Here is an 11,982-nt window from a genome sequence, read left to right on the forward strand (position 1 = left end):
CAGTTTTTGTTGCTTGCTTGCTTGCTTTCCACAAAAGACAGAGGCTCGGCCAAACGGCTAAGCCTGCCAAAAATAGCTTTAACTCAATAGTGTTCCTCTCCACGGAAGTCTTTAGTAAAAGGCGAAAGACTTGTGCGTTTTGCAGAGAAACCCGAGTAGGTACAGGCTTCTCCTCGGGAGCAGCCCAGCACAGGCGTCGCCCCAGCCACTACACTCACGGTGAGTCTCACCACTTGGCTCGTCGCGGACTGGGCCGCTTCCACCCCAGCCCTGCCCACATTTGCCACAGGCTTTATCCGACGGAAAATTCAGAGAAATGAAGGCCTGGCTGTCAGATGCGGGCTACGAAACATGTATCAGGGTCTTGCAGGCCCTCTGTGACATTCCAGGAAGAAACAAAGGGGATCTGCGGGGCACAAAATCACTGCGCTGCACTGCACTGAGGAGTTGTTTTTGCACAAGGCAGGATAAGGTTGCACCGTTCCCGGTGGCACTGCAATACCGGGTCGATGCGTGGAGTGAACGGAGCAAGCCCCTCTTTCAGCTCCCGGTGTCAAAAATCCGTTTAATATTTCGTCCCCGTATAGAGGACATATCAGATATTAAACTGATAAGAACAGATACTACACTTGATCTTAGCCAAAAGGCCGAGAAGCGATGCCGCAGACTGTTTGCCGCTCGAGCCCACCTCCTGGAACGGCCCTCCCTCGTCGTGGTGCGGAAATTCTTAACGGCCGTAACGAACGACGGCTGCTGCCCAGCAATTCCGGCCACGCCCGACCTTGGCTCCGGGCCCTGACCCTCGAATGCCTAGGATAGTTTTTGTTGCTTGCTTGCTTGCTTGCTTGCTTGCTTTCCACAAAAGACAGAGGCTCGGCCAAACGGCTAAGCCTGCCAAAAATAGCTTTAACTCAATAGTGTTCCTCTCCACGGAAGTCTTTAGTAAAAGGCGAAAGACTTGTGCGTTTTGAAGAGAAACCCGAGTAGGTACAGGCTTCTCCTCGGGAGCAGCCCAGCACAGGCGTCGCCCCAGCCACTACACTCACGGTGAGTCTCACCACTTGGCTCGTCGCGGACTGGGCCGCTTCCACCCCAGCCCTGCCCACATTTGCCACAGGCTTTATCCGACGGAAAATTCAGAGAAATGAAGGCCTGGCTGTCAGATGCGGGCTACGAAACATGTATCAGGGTCTTGCAGGCCCTCTGTGACATTCCAGGAAGAAACAAAGGGGATCTGCGGGGCACAAAATCACTGCGCTGCACTGCACTGAGGAGTTGTTTTTGCACAAGGCAGGAGAAGGTTGCACCGTTCCCGGTGGCACTGCAATACCGGGTCGATGCGTGGAGTGAACGGAGCAAGCCCCTCTTTCAGCTCCCGGTGTCAAAAATCCGTTTAATATTTCGTCCCCGTATAGAGGACATATCAGATATTAAACTGATAAGAACAGATACTACACTTGATCTTAGCCAAAAGGCCGAGAAGCGATGCCGCAGACTGTTTGCCGCTCGAGCCCACCTCCTGGAACGGCCCTCCCTCGTCGTGGTGCGGAAATTCTTAACGGCCGTAACGAACGACGGCTGCTGCCCAGCAATTCCGGCCACGCCCGACCTTGGCTCCGGGCCCTGACCCTCGAATGCCTAGGATAGTTTTTGTTGCTTGCTTGCTTGCTTGCTTGCTTGCTTTCCACAAAAGACAGAGGCTCGGCCAAACGGCTAAGCCTGCCAAAAATAGCTTTAACTCAATAGTGTTCCTCTCCACGGAAGTCTTTAGTAAAAGGCGAAAGACTTGTGCGTTTTGAAGAGAAACCCGAGTAGGTACAGGCTTCTCCTCGGGAGCAGCCCAGCACAGGCGTCGCCCCAGCCACTACACTCACGGTGAGTCTCACCACTTGGCTCGTCGCGGACTGGGCCGCTTCCACCCCAGCCCTGCCCACATTTGCCACAGGCTTTATCCGACGGAAAATTCAGAGAAATGAAGGCCTGGCTGTCAGATGCGGGCTACGAAACATGTATCAGGGTCTTGCAGGCCCTCTGTGACATTCCAGGAAGAAACAAAGGGGATCTGCGGGGCACAAAATCACTGCGCTGCACTGCACTGAGGAGTTGTTTTTGCACAAGGCAGGAGAAGGTTGCACCGTTCCCGGTGGCACTGCAATACCGGGTCGATGCGTGGAGTGAACGGAGCAAGCCCCTCTTTCAGCTCCCGGTGTCAAAAATCCGTTTAATATTTCGTCCCCGTATAGAGGACATATCAGATATTAAACTGATAAGAACAGATACTACACTTGATCTTAGCCAAAAGGCCGAGAAGCGATGCCGCAGACTGTTTGCTGCTCGAGCCCACCTCCTGGAACGGCCCTCCCTCGTCGTGGTGCGGAAATTCTTATCGGCCGTAACGAACGACGGCTGCTGCCCAGCAATTCCGGCCACGCCCGACCTTGGCTCCGGGCCCTGACCCTCGAATGCCTAGGATAGTTTTTGTTGCTTGCTTGCTTGCTTTCCACAAAAGACAGAGGCTCGGCCAAACGGCTAAGCCTGCCAAAAATAGCTTTAACTCAATAGTGTTCCTCTCCACGGAAGTCTTTAGTAAAAGGCGAAAGACTTGTGCGTTTTGAAGAGAAACCCGAGTAGGTACAGGCTTCTCCTCGGGAGCAGCCCAGCACAGGCGTCGCCCCAGCCACTACACTCACGGTGAGTCTCACCACTTGGCTCGTCGCGGACTGGGCCGCTTCCACCCCAGCCCTGCCCACATTTGCCACAGGCTTTATCCGACGGAAAATTCAGAGAAATGAAGGCCTGGCTGTCAGATGTGGGCTACGAAACATGTATCAGGGTCTTGCAGGCCCTCTGTGACATTCCAGGAAGAAACAAAGGGGATCTGCGGGGCACAAAATCACTGCGCTGCACTGCACTGAGGAGTTGTTTTTGCACAAGGCAGGAGAAGGTTGCACCGTTCCCGGTGGCACTGCAATACCGGGTCGATGCGTGGAGTGAACGGAGCAAGCCCCTCTTTCAGCTCCCGGTGTCAAAAATCCGTTTAATATTTCGTCCCCGTATAGAGGACATATCAGATATTAAACTGATAAGAACAGATACTACACTTGATCTTAGCCAAAAGGCCGAGAAGCGATGCCGCAGACTGTTTGCCGCTCGAGCCCACCTCCTGGAACGGCCCTCCCTCGTCGTGGTGCGGAAATTCTTATCGGCCGTAACGAACGACGGCTGCTGCCCAGCAATTCCGGCCACGCCCGACCTTGGCTCCGGGCCCTGACCCTCGAATGCCTAGGATAGTTTTTGTTGCTTGCTTGCTTGCTTGCTTGCTTTCCACAAAAGACAGAGGCTCGGCCAAACGGCTAAGCCTGCCAAAAATAGCTTTAACTCAATAGTGTTCCTCTCCACGGAAGTCTTTAGTAAAAGGCGAAAGACTTGTGCGTTTTGAAGAGAAACCCGAGTAGGTACAGGCTTCTCCTCGGGAGCAGCCCAGCACAGGCGTCGCCCCAGCCACTACACTCACGGTGAGTCTCACCACTTGGCTCGTCGCGGACTGGGCCGCTTCCACCCCAGCCCTGCCCACATTTGCCACAGGCTTTATCCGACGGAAAATTCAGAGAAATGAAGGCCTGGCTGTCAGATGCGGGCTACGAAACATGTATCAGGGTCTTGCAGGCCCTCTGTGACATTCCAGGAAGAAACAAAGGGGATCTGCGGGGCACAAAATCACTGCGCTGCACTGCACTGAGGAGTTGTTTTTGCACAAGGCAGGAGAAGGTTGCACCGTTCCCGGTGGCACTGCAATACCGGGTCGATGCGTGGAGTGAACGGAGCAAGCCCCTCTTTCAGCTCCCGGTGTCAAAAATCCGTTTAATATTTCGTCCCCGTATAGAGGACATATCAGATATTAAACTGATAAGAACAGATACTACACTTGATCTTAGCCAAAAGGCCGAGAAGCGATGCCGCAGACTGTTTGCCGCTCGAGCCCACCTCCTGGAACGGCCCTCCCTCGTCGTGGTGCGGAAATTCTTATCGGCCGTAACGAACGACGGCTGCTGCCCAGCAATTCCGGCCACGCCCGACCTTGGCTCCGGGCCCTGACCCTCGAATGCCTAGGATAGTTTTTGTTGCTTGCTTGCTTGCTTGCTTTCCACAAAAGACAGAGGCTCGGCCAAACGGCTAAGCCTGCCAAAAATAGCTTTAACTCAATAGTGTTCCTCTCCACGGAAGTCTTTAGTAAAAGGCGAAAGACTTGTGCGTTTTGAAGAGAAACCCGAGTAGGTACAGGCTTCTCCTCGGGAGCAGCCCAGCACAGGCGTCGCCCCAGCCACTACACTCACGGTGAGTCTCACCACTTGGCTCGTCGCGGACTGGGCCGCTTCCACCCCAGCCCTGCCCACATTTGCCACAGGCTTTATCCGACGGAAAATTCAGAGAAATGAAGGCCTGGCTGTCAGATGCGGGCTACGAAACATGTATCAGGGTCTTGCAGGCCCTCTGTGACATTCCAGGAAGAAACAAAGGGGATCTGCGGGGCACAAAATCACTGCGCTGCACTGCACTGAGGAGTTGTTTTTGCACAAGGCAGGAGAAGGTTGCACCGTTCCCGGTGGCACTGCAATACCGGGTCGATGCGTGGAGTGAACGGAGCAAGCCCCTCTTTCAGCTCCCGGTGTCAAAAATCTGTTTAATATTTCGTCCCCGTATAGAGGACATATCAGATATTAAACTGATAAGAACAGATACTACACTTGATCTTAGCCAAAAGGCCGAGAAGCGATGCCGCAGACTGTTTGCCGCTCGAGCCCACCTCCTGGAACGGCCCTCCCTCGTCGTGGTGCGGAAATTCTTATCGGCCGTAACGAACGACGGCTGCTGCCCAGCAATTCCGGCCACACCCGACCTTGGCTCCGGGCCCTGACCCTCGAATGCCTAGGATAGCTTTTGTTGCTTGCGTGCTTGCTTGCTTGCTTGCTTTCCACAAAAGACAGAGGCTCGGCCAAACGGCTAAGCCTGCCAAAAATAGCTTTAACTCAATAGTGTTCCTCTCCACGGAAGTCTTTAGTAAAAGGCGAAAGACTTGTGCGTTTTGAAGAGAAACCCGAGTAGGTACAGGCTTCTCCTCGGGAGCAGCCCAGCACAGGCGTCGCCCCAGCCACTACACTCACGGTGAGTCTCACAACTTGGCTCGTCGCGGACTGGGCCGCTTCCACCCCAGCCCTGCCCACATTTGCCACAGGCTTTATCCGACAGAAAATTCAGAGAAATGAAGGCCTGGCTGTCAGATGCGGGCTACGAAACATGTATCAGGGTCTTGCAGGCCCTCTGTGACATTCCAGGAAGAAACAAAGGGGATCTGCGGGGCACAAAATCACTGCGCTGCACTGCACTGAGGAGTTGTTTTTGCACAAGGCAGGAGAAGGTTGCACCGTTCCCGGTGGCACTGCAATACCGGGTCGATGCGTGGAGTGAACGGAGCAAGCCCCTCTTTCAGCTCCCGGTGTCAAAAATCCGTTTAATATTTCGTCCCCGTATAGAGGACATATCAGATATTAAACTGATAAGAACAGATACTACACTTGATCTTAGCCAAAAGGCCGAGAAGCGATGCCGCAGACTGTTTGCCGCTCGAGCCCACCTCCTGGAACGGCCCTCCCTCGTCGTGGTGCGGAAATTCTTATCGGCCGTAACGAACGACGGCTGCTGCCCAGCAATTCCGGCCACGCCCGACCTTGGCTCCGGGCCCTGACCCTCGAATGCCTAGGATAGTTTTTGTTGCTTGCTTGCTTGCTTGCTTGCTTGCTTGCTTTCCACAAAAGACAGAGGCTCGGCCAAACGGCTAAGCCTGCCAAAAATAGCTTTAACTCAATAGTGTTCCTCTCCACGGAAGTCTTTAGTAAAAGGCGAAAGACTTGTGCGTTTTGAAGAGAAACCCGAGTAGGTACAGGCTTCTCCTCGGGAGCAGCCCAGCACAGGCGTCGCCCCAGCCACTACACTCACGGTGAGTCTCACCACTTGGCTCGTCGCGGACTGGGCCGCTTCCACCCCAGCCCTGCCCACATTTGCCACAGGCTTTATCCGACGGAAAATTCAGAGAAATGAAGGCCTGGCTGTCAGATGCGGGCTACGAAACATGTATCAGGGTCTTGCAGGCCCTCTGTGACATTCCAGGAAGAAACAAAGGGGATCTGCGGGGCACAAAATCACTGCGCTGCACTGCACTGAGGAGTTGTTTTTGCACAAGGCAGGAGAAGGTTGCACCGTTCCCGGTGGCACTGCAATACCGGGTCGATGCGTGGAGTGAACGGAGCAAGCCCCTCTTTCAGCTCCCGGTGTCAAAAATCCGTTTAATATTTCGTCCCCGTATAGAGGACATATCAGATATTAAACTGATAAGAACAGATACTACACTTGATCTTAGCCAAAAGGCCGAGAAGCGATGCCGCAGACTGTTTGCCGCTCGAGCCCACCTCCTGGAACGGCCCTCCCTCGTCGTGGTGCGGAAATTCTTATCGGCCGTAACGAACGACGGCTGCTGCCCAGCAATTCCAGCCACGCCCGACCTTGGCTCCGGGCCCTGACCCTCGAATGCCTAGGACAGTTTTTGTTGCTTGCTTGCTTGCTTTCCACAAAAGACAGAGGCTCGGCCAAACGGCTAAGCCTGCCAAAAATAGCTTTAACTCAATAGTGTTCCTCTCCACGGAAGTCTTTAGTAAAAGGCGAAAGACTTGTGCGTTTTGCAGAGAAACCCGAGTAGGTACAGGCTTCTCCTCGGGAGCAGCCCAGCACAGGCGTCGCCCCAGCCACTACACTCACGGTGAGTCTCACCACTTGGCTCGTCGCGGACTGGGCCGCTTCCACCCCAGCCCTGCCCACATTTGCCACAGGCTTTATCCGACGGAAAATTCAGAGAAATGAAGGCCTGGCTGTCAGATGCGGGCTACGAAACATGTATCAGGGTCTTGCAGGCCCTCTGTGACATTCCAGGAAGAAACAAAGGGGATCTGCGGGGCACAAAATCACTGCGCTGCACTGCACTGAGGAGTTGTTTTTGCACAAGGCAGGAGAAGGTTGCACCGTTCCCGGTGGCACTGCAATACCGGGTCGATGCGTGGAGTGAACGGAGCAAGCCCCTCTTTCAGCTCCCGGTGTCAAAAATCCGTTTAATATTTCGTCCCCGTATAGAGGACATATCAGATATTAAACTGATAAGAACAGATACTACACTTGATCTTAGCCAAAAGGCCGAGAAGCGATGCCGCAGACTGTTTGCCGCTCGAGCCCACCTCCTGGAACGGCCCTCCCTCGTCGTGGTGCGGAAATTCTTATCGGCCGTAACGAACGACGGCTGCTGCCCAGCAATTCCGGCCACGCCCGACCTTGGCTCCGGGCCCTGACCCTCGAATGCCTAGGATAGTTTTTGTTGCTTGCTTGCTTGCTTGCTTGCTTGCTTGCTTTCCACAAAAGACAGAGGCTCGGCCAAACGGCTAAGCCTGCCAAAAATAGCTTTAACTCAATAGTGTTCCTCTCCACGGAAGTCTTTAGTAAAAGGCGAAAGACTTGTGCGTTTTGAAGAGAAACCCGAGTAGGTACAGGCTTCTCCTCGGGAGCAGCCCAGCACAGGCGTCGCCCCAGCCACTACACTCACGGTGAGTCTCACCACTTGGCTCGTCGCGGACTGGGCCGCTTCCACCCCAGCCCTGCCCACATTTGCCACAGGCTTTATCCGACGGAAAATTCAGAGAAATGAAGGCCTGGCTGTCAGATGCGGGCTACGAAACATGTATCAGGGTCTTGCAGGCCCTCTGTGACATTCCAGGAAGAAACAAAGGGGATCTGCGGGGCACAAAATCACTGCGCTGCACTGCACTGAGGAGTTGTTTTTGCACAAGGCAGGAGAAGGTTGCACCGTTCCCGGTGGCACTGCAATACCGGGTCGATGCGTGGAGTGAACGGAGCAAGCCCCTCTTTCAGCTCCCGGTGTCAAAAATCCGTTTAATATTTCGTCCCCGTATAGAGGACATATCAGATATAAAACTGATAAGAACAGATACTACACTTGATCTTAGCCAAAAGGCCGAGAAGCGATGCCGCAGACTGTTTGCCGCTCGAGCCCACCTCCTGGAACGGCCCTCCCTCGTCGTGGTGCGGAAATTCTTAACGGCCGTAACGAACGACGGCTGCTGCCCAGCAATTCCGGCCACGCCCGACCTTGGCTCCGGGCCCTGACCCTCGAATGCCTAGGATAGTTTTTGTTGCTTGCTTGCTTGCTTGCTTGCTTGCTTTCCACAAAAGACAGAGGCTCGGCCAAACGGCTAAGCCTGCCAAAAATAGCTTTAACTCAATAGTGTTCCTCTCCACGGAAGTCTTTAGTAAAAGGCGAAAGACTTGTGCGTTTTGAAGAGAAACCCGAGTAGGTACAGGCTTCTCCTCGGGAGCAGCCCAGCACAGGCGTCGCCCCAGCCACTACACTCACGGTGAGTCTCACCACTTGGCTCGTCGCGGACTGGGCCGCTTCCACCCCAGCCCTGCCCACATTTGCCACAGGCTTTATCCGACGGAAAATTCAGAGAAATGAAGGCCTGGCTGTCAGATGTGGGCTACGAAACATGTATCAGGGTCTTGCAGGCCCTCTGTGACATTCCAGGAAGAAACAAAGGGGATCTGCGGGGCACAAAATCACTGCGCTGCACTGCACTGAGGAGTTGTTTTTGCACAAGGCAGGAGAAGGTTGCACCGTTCCCGGTGGCACTGCAATACCGGGTCGATGCGTGGAGTGAACGGAGCAAGCCCCTCTTTCAGCTCCCGGTGTCAAAAATCCGTTTAATATTTCGTCCCCGTATAGAGGACATATCAGATATTAAACTGATAAGAACAGATACTACACTTGATCTTAGCCAAAAGGCCGAGAAGCGATGCCGCAGACTGTTTGCCGCTCGAGCCCACCTCCTGGAACGGCCCTCCCTCGTCGTGGTGCGGAAATTCTTATCGGCCGTAACGAACGACGGCTGCTGCCCAGCAATTCCGGCCACGCCCGACCTTGGCTCCGGGCCCTGACCCTCGAATGCCTAGGATAGTTTTTGTTGCTTGCTTGCTTGCTTGCTTGCTTTCCACAAAAGACAGAGGCTCGGCCAAACGGCTAAGCCTGCCAAAAATAGCTTTAACTCAATAGTGTTCCTCTCCACGGAAGTCTTTAGTAAAAGGCGAAAGACTTGTGCGTTTTGAAGAGAAACCCGAGTAGGTACAGGCTTCTCCTCGGGAGCAGCCCAGCACAGGCGTCGCCCCAGCCACTACACTCACGGTGAGTCTCACCACTTGGCTCGTCGCGGACTGGGCCGCTTCCACCCCAGCCCTGCCCACATTTGCCACAGGCTTTATCCGACGGAAAATTCAGAGAAATGAAGGCCTGGCTGTCAGATGCGGGCTACGAAACATGTATCAGGGTCTTGCAGGCCCTCTGTGACATTCCAGGAAGAAACAAAGGGGATCTGCGGGGCACAAAATCACTGCGCTGCACTGCACTGAGGAGTTGTTTTTGCACAAGGCAGGAGAAGGTTGCACCGTTCCCGGTGGCACTGCAATACCGGGTCGATGCGTGGAGTGAACGGAGCAAGCCCCTCTTTCAGCTCCCGGTGTCAAAAATCCGTTTAATATTTCGTCCCCGTATAGAGGACATATCAGATATTAAACTGATAAGAACAGATACTACACTTGATCTTAGCCAAAAGGCCGAGAAGCGATGCCGCAGACTGTTTGCCGCTCGAGCCCACCTCCTGGAACGGCCCTCCCTCGTCGTGGTGCGGAAATTCTTATCGGCCGTAACGAACGACGGCTGCTGCCCAGCAATTCCGGCCACGCCCGACCTTGGCTCCGGGCCCTGACCCTCGAATGCCTAGGATAGTTTTTGTTGCTTGCTTGCTTGCTTGCTTTCCACAAAAGACAGAGGCTCGGCCAAACGGCTAAGCCTGCCAAAAATAGCTTTAACTCAATAGTGTTCCTCTCCACGGAAGTCTTTAGTAAAAGGCGAAAGACTTGTGCGTTTTGAAGAGAAACCCGAGTAGGTACAGGCTTCTCCTCGGGAGCAGCCCAGCACAGGCGTCGCCCCAGCCACTACACTCACGGTGAGTCTCACCACTTGGCTCGTCGCGGACTGGGCCGCTTCCACCCCAGCCCTGCCCACATTTGCCACAGGCTTTATCCGACGGAAAATTCAGAGAAATGAAGGCCTGGCTGTCAGATGCGGGCTACGAAACATGTATCAGGGTCTTGCAGGCCCTCTGTGACATTCCAGGAAGAAACAAAGGGGATCTGCGGGGCACAAAATCACTGCGCTGCACTGCACTGAGGAGTTGTTTTTGCACAAGGCAGGAGAAGGTTGCACCGTTCCCGGTGGCACTGCAATACCGGGTCGATGCGTGGAGTGAACGGAGCAAGCCCCTCTTTCAGCTCCCGGTGTCAAAAATCTGTTTAATATTTCGTCCCCGTATAGAGGACATATCAGATATTAAACTGATAAGAACAGATACTACACTTGATCTTAGCCAAAAGGCCGAGAAGCGATGCCGCAGACTGTTTGCCGCTCGAGCCCACCTCCTGGAACGGCCCTCCCTCGTCGTGGTGCGGAAATTCTTATCGGCCGTAACGAACGACGGCTGCTGCCCAGCAATTCCGGCCACACCCGACCTTGGCTCCGGGCCCTGACCCTCGAATGCCTAGGATAGCTTTTGTTGCTTGCGTGCTTGCTTGCTTGCTTGCTTTCCACAAAAGACAGAGGCTCGGCCAAACGGCTAAGCCTGCCAAAAATAGCTTTAACTCAATAGTGTTCCTCTCCACGGAAGTCTTTAGTAAAAGGCGAAAGACTTGTGCGTTTTGAAGAGAAACCCGAGTAGGTACAGGTTTCTCCTCGGGAGCAGCCCAGCACAGGCGTCGCCCCAGCCACTACACTCACGGTGAGTCTCACAACTTGGCTCGTCGCGGACTGGGCCGCTTCCACCCCAGCCCTGCCCACATTTGCCACAGGCTTTATCCGACAGAAAATTCAGAGAAATGAAGGCCTGGCTGTCAGATGCGGGCTACGAAACATGTATCAGGGTCTTGCAGGCCCTCTGTGACATTCCAGGAAGAAACAAAGGGGATCTGCGGGGCACAAAATCACTGCGCTGCACTGCACTGAGGAGTTGTTTTTGCACAAGGCAGGAGAAGGTTGCACCGTTCCCGGTGGCACTGCAATACCGGGTCGATGCGTGGAGTGAACGGAGCAAGCCCCTCTTTCAGCTCCCGGTGTCAAAAATCCGTTTAATATTTCGTCCCCGTATAGAGGACATATCAGATATTAAACTGATAAGAACAGATACTACACTTGATCTTAGCCAAAAGGCCGAGAAGCGATGCCGCAGACTGTTTGCCGCTCGAGCCCACCTCCTGGAACGGCCCTCCCTCGTCGTGGTGCGGAAATTCTTATCGGCCGTAACGAACGACGGCTGCTGCCCAGCAATTCCGGCCACGCCCGACCTTGGCTCCGGGCCCTGACCCTCGAATGCCTAGGATAGTTTTTGTTGCTTGCTTGCTTGCTTGCTTGCTTGCTTGCTTTCCACAAAAGACAGAGGCTCGGCCAAACGGCTAAGCCTGCCAAAAATAGCTTTAACTCAATAGTGTTCCTCTCCACGGAAGTCTTTAGTAAAAGGCGAAAGACTTGTGCGTTTTGAAGAGAAACCCGAGTAGGTACAGGCTTCTCCTCGGGAGCAGCCCAGCACAGGCGTCGCCCCAGCCACTACACTCACGGTGAGTCTCACCACTTGGCTCGTCGCGGACTGGGCCGCTTCCACCCCAGCCCTGCCCACATTTGCCACAGGCTTTATCCGACGGAAAATTCAGAGAAATGAAGGCCTGGCTGTCAGATGCGGGCTACGAAACATGTATCAGGGTCTTGCAGGCCCTCTGTGACATTCCAGGAAGAAACAAAGGGGATCTGCGGGGCACAAAATCACT

General features: G+C 54.1%; 29 non-coding genes across 29 annotated transcripts; all 29 read right to left on the minus strand.

The window, feature by feature from the left end:
• Positions 1 to 46: 46 nt before the first annotated feature.
• Positions 47 to 159, minus strand: LOC138613663 (U5 spliceosomal RNA). The gene has a single exon (XR_011309798.1). It is a non-coding gene; the product is annotated as a U5 spliceosomal RNA (small nuclear RNA).
• A 309-nt stretch (positions 160 to 468) lies between these two features.
• On the minus strand, positions 469 to 659 carry LOC138613910 (U2 spliceosomal RNA). The gene has a single exon (XR_011310036.1). It is a non-coding gene; the product is annotated as a U2 spliceosomal RNA (small nuclear RNA).
• A 215-nt stretch (positions 660 to 874) lies between these two features.
• LOC138614040 (U5 spliceosomal RNA) lies at positions 875 to 987 on the minus strand. The gene has a single exon (XR_011310153.1). It is a non-coding gene; the product is annotated as a U5 spliceosomal RNA (small nuclear RNA).
• Positions 988 to 1,296: 309 nt separating this feature from the next.
• Positions 1,297 to 1,487, minus strand: LOC138613718 (U2 spliceosomal RNA). The gene has a single exon (XR_011309851.1). It is a non-coding gene; the product is annotated as a U2 spliceosomal RNA (small nuclear RNA).
• Positions 1,488 to 1,702: 215 nt separating this feature from the next.
• Positions 1,703 to 1,815, minus strand: LOC138614041 (U5 spliceosomal RNA). Its single transcript, XR_011310154.1, has one exon. It is a non-coding gene; the product is annotated as a U5 spliceosomal RNA (small nuclear RNA).
• Positions 1,816 to 2,124: 309 nt separating this feature from the next.
• LOC138613721 (U2 spliceosomal RNA) lies at positions 2,125 to 2,315 on the minus strand. Its single transcript, XR_011309853.1, has one exon. It is a non-coding gene; the product is annotated as a U2 spliceosomal RNA (small nuclear RNA).
• Positions 2,316 to 2,518: 203 nt separating this feature from the next.
• On the minus strand, positions 2,519 to 2,631 carry LOC138614042 (U5 spliceosomal RNA). Its single transcript, XR_011310155.1, has one exon. It is a non-coding gene; the product is annotated as a U5 spliceosomal RNA (small nuclear RNA).
• A 309-nt stretch (positions 2,632 to 2,940) lies between these two features.
• Positions 2,941 to 3,131, minus strand: LOC138613722 (U2 spliceosomal RNA). Its single transcript, XR_011309854.1, has one exon. It is a non-coding gene; the product is annotated as a U2 spliceosomal RNA (small nuclear RNA).
• Positions 3,132 to 3,342: 211 nt separating this feature from the next.
• LOC138614043 (U5 spliceosomal RNA) lies at positions 3,343 to 3,455 on the minus strand. Its single transcript, XR_011310156.1, has one exon. It is a non-coding gene; the product is annotated as a U5 spliceosomal RNA (small nuclear RNA).
• A 309-nt stretch (positions 3,456 to 3,764) lies between these two features.
• Positions 3,765 to 3,955, minus strand: LOC138613723 (U2 spliceosomal RNA). The gene has a single exon (XR_011309855.1). It is a non-coding gene; the product is annotated as a U2 spliceosomal RNA (small nuclear RNA).
• Positions 3,956 to 4,162: 207 nt separating this feature from the next.
• LOC138614044 (U5 spliceosomal RNA) lies at positions 4,163 to 4,275 on the minus strand. Its single transcript, XR_011310157.1, has one exon. It is a non-coding gene; the product is annotated as a U5 spliceosomal RNA (small nuclear RNA).
• A 309-nt stretch (positions 4,276 to 4,584) lies between these two features.
• Positions 4,585 to 4,775, minus strand: LOC138613719 (U2 spliceosomal RNA). Its single transcript, XR_011309852.1, has one exon. It is a non-coding gene; the product is annotated as a U2 spliceosomal RNA (small nuclear RNA).
• A 215-nt stretch (positions 4,776 to 4,990) lies between these two features.
• On the minus strand, positions 4,991 to 5,103 carry LOC138614046 (U5 spliceosomal RNA). The gene has a single exon (XR_011310159.1). It is a non-coding gene; the product is annotated as a U5 spliceosomal RNA (small nuclear RNA).
• A 309-nt stretch (positions 5,104 to 5,412) lies between these two features.
• Positions 5,413 to 5,603, minus strand: LOC138613724 (U2 spliceosomal RNA). The gene has a single exon (XR_011309856.1). It is a non-coding gene; the product is annotated as a U2 spliceosomal RNA (small nuclear RNA).
• Positions 5,604 to 5,822: 219 nt separating this feature from the next.
• On the minus strand, positions 5,823 to 5,935 carry LOC138614047 (U5 spliceosomal RNA). The gene has a single exon (XR_011310160.1). It is a non-coding gene; the product is annotated as a U5 spliceosomal RNA (small nuclear RNA).
• A 309-nt stretch (positions 5,936 to 6,244) lies between these two features.
• On the minus strand, positions 6,245 to 6,435 carry LOC138613725 (U2 spliceosomal RNA). The gene has a single exon (XR_011309857.1). It is a non-coding gene; the product is annotated as a U2 spliceosomal RNA (small nuclear RNA).
• A 203-nt stretch (positions 6,436 to 6,638) lies between these two features.
• LOC138613664 (U5 spliceosomal RNA) lies at positions 6,639 to 6,751 on the minus strand. Its single transcript, XR_011309799.1, has one exon. It is a non-coding gene; the product is annotated as a U5 spliceosomal RNA (small nuclear RNA).
• A 309-nt stretch (positions 6,752 to 7,060) lies between these two features.
• LOC138613726 (U2 spliceosomal RNA) lies at positions 7,061 to 7,251 on the minus strand. The gene has a single exon (XR_011309858.1). It is a non-coding gene; the product is annotated as a U2 spliceosomal RNA (small nuclear RNA).
• A 219-nt stretch (positions 7,252 to 7,470) lies between these two features.
• Positions 7,471 to 7,583, minus strand: LOC138614048 (U5 spliceosomal RNA). The gene has a single exon (XR_011310161.1). It is a non-coding gene; the product is annotated as a U5 spliceosomal RNA (small nuclear RNA).
• A 309-nt stretch (positions 7,584 to 7,892) lies between these two features.
• Positions 7,893 to 8,083, minus strand: LOC138613942 (U2 spliceosomal RNA). Its single transcript, XR_011310065.1, has one exon. It is a non-coding gene; the product is annotated as a U2 spliceosomal RNA (small nuclear RNA).
• Positions 8,084 to 8,298: 215 nt separating this feature from the next.
• LOC138614049 (U5 spliceosomal RNA) lies at positions 8,299 to 8,411 on the minus strand. The gene has a single exon (XR_011310162.1). It is a non-coding gene; the product is annotated as a U5 spliceosomal RNA (small nuclear RNA).
• Positions 8,412 to 8,720: 309 nt separating this feature from the next.
• Positions 8,721 to 8,911, minus strand: LOC138613727 (U2 spliceosomal RNA). Its single transcript, XR_011309859.1, has one exon. It is a non-coding gene; the product is annotated as a U2 spliceosomal RNA (small nuclear RNA).
• Positions 8,912 to 9,122: 211 nt separating this feature from the next.
• Positions 9,123 to 9,235, minus strand: LOC138614050 (U5 spliceosomal RNA). Its single transcript, XR_011310163.1, has one exon. It is a non-coding gene; the product is annotated as a U5 spliceosomal RNA (small nuclear RNA).
• Positions 9,236 to 9,544: 309 nt separating this feature from the next.
• On the minus strand, positions 9,545 to 9,735 carry LOC138613728 (U2 spliceosomal RNA). Its single transcript, XR_011309860.1, has one exon. It is a non-coding gene; the product is annotated as a U2 spliceosomal RNA (small nuclear RNA).
• A 207-nt stretch (positions 9,736 to 9,942) lies between these two features.
• On the minus strand, positions 9,943 to 10,055 carry LOC138614052 (U5 spliceosomal RNA). Its single transcript, XR_011310165.1, has one exon. It is a non-coding gene; the product is annotated as a U5 spliceosomal RNA (small nuclear RNA).
• A 309-nt stretch (positions 10,056 to 10,364) lies between these two features.
• LOC138613731 (U2 spliceosomal RNA) lies at positions 10,365 to 10,555 on the minus strand. The gene has a single exon (XR_011309863.1). It is a non-coding gene; the product is annotated as a U2 spliceosomal RNA (small nuclear RNA).
• Positions 10,556 to 10,770: 215 nt separating this feature from the next.
• Positions 10,771 to 10,883, minus strand: LOC138614053 (U5 spliceosomal RNA). Its single transcript, XR_011310166.1, has one exon. It is a non-coding gene; the product is annotated as a U5 spliceosomal RNA (small nuclear RNA).
• Positions 10,884 to 11,192: 309 nt separating this feature from the next.
• On the minus strand, positions 11,193 to 11,383 carry LOC138613729 (U2 spliceosomal RNA). The gene has a single exon (XR_011309861.1). It is a non-coding gene; the product is annotated as a U2 spliceosomal RNA (small nuclear RNA).
• A 219-nt stretch (positions 11,384 to 11,602) lies between these two features.
• On the minus strand, positions 11,603 to 11,715 carry LOC138614054 (U5 spliceosomal RNA). Its single transcript, XR_011310167.1, has one exon. It is a non-coding gene; the product is annotated as a U5 spliceosomal RNA (small nuclear RNA).
• Between the last annotated feature and the right edge of the window lie 267 nt (positions 11,716 to 11,982).

The sequence above is a fragment of the Semicossyphus pulcher genome, unplaced genomic scaffold (genome assembly GCF_022749685.1).
Source record: "Semicossyphus pulcher isolate SPU_LCO1_2020_fin unplaced genomic scaffold, fSemPul1.0.p SCAF_8, whole genome shotgun sequence".
NCBI classification, from domain to species: Eukaryota; Metazoa; Chordata; class Actinopteri; order Labriformes; family Labridae; genus Semicossyphus; species Semicossyphus pulcher.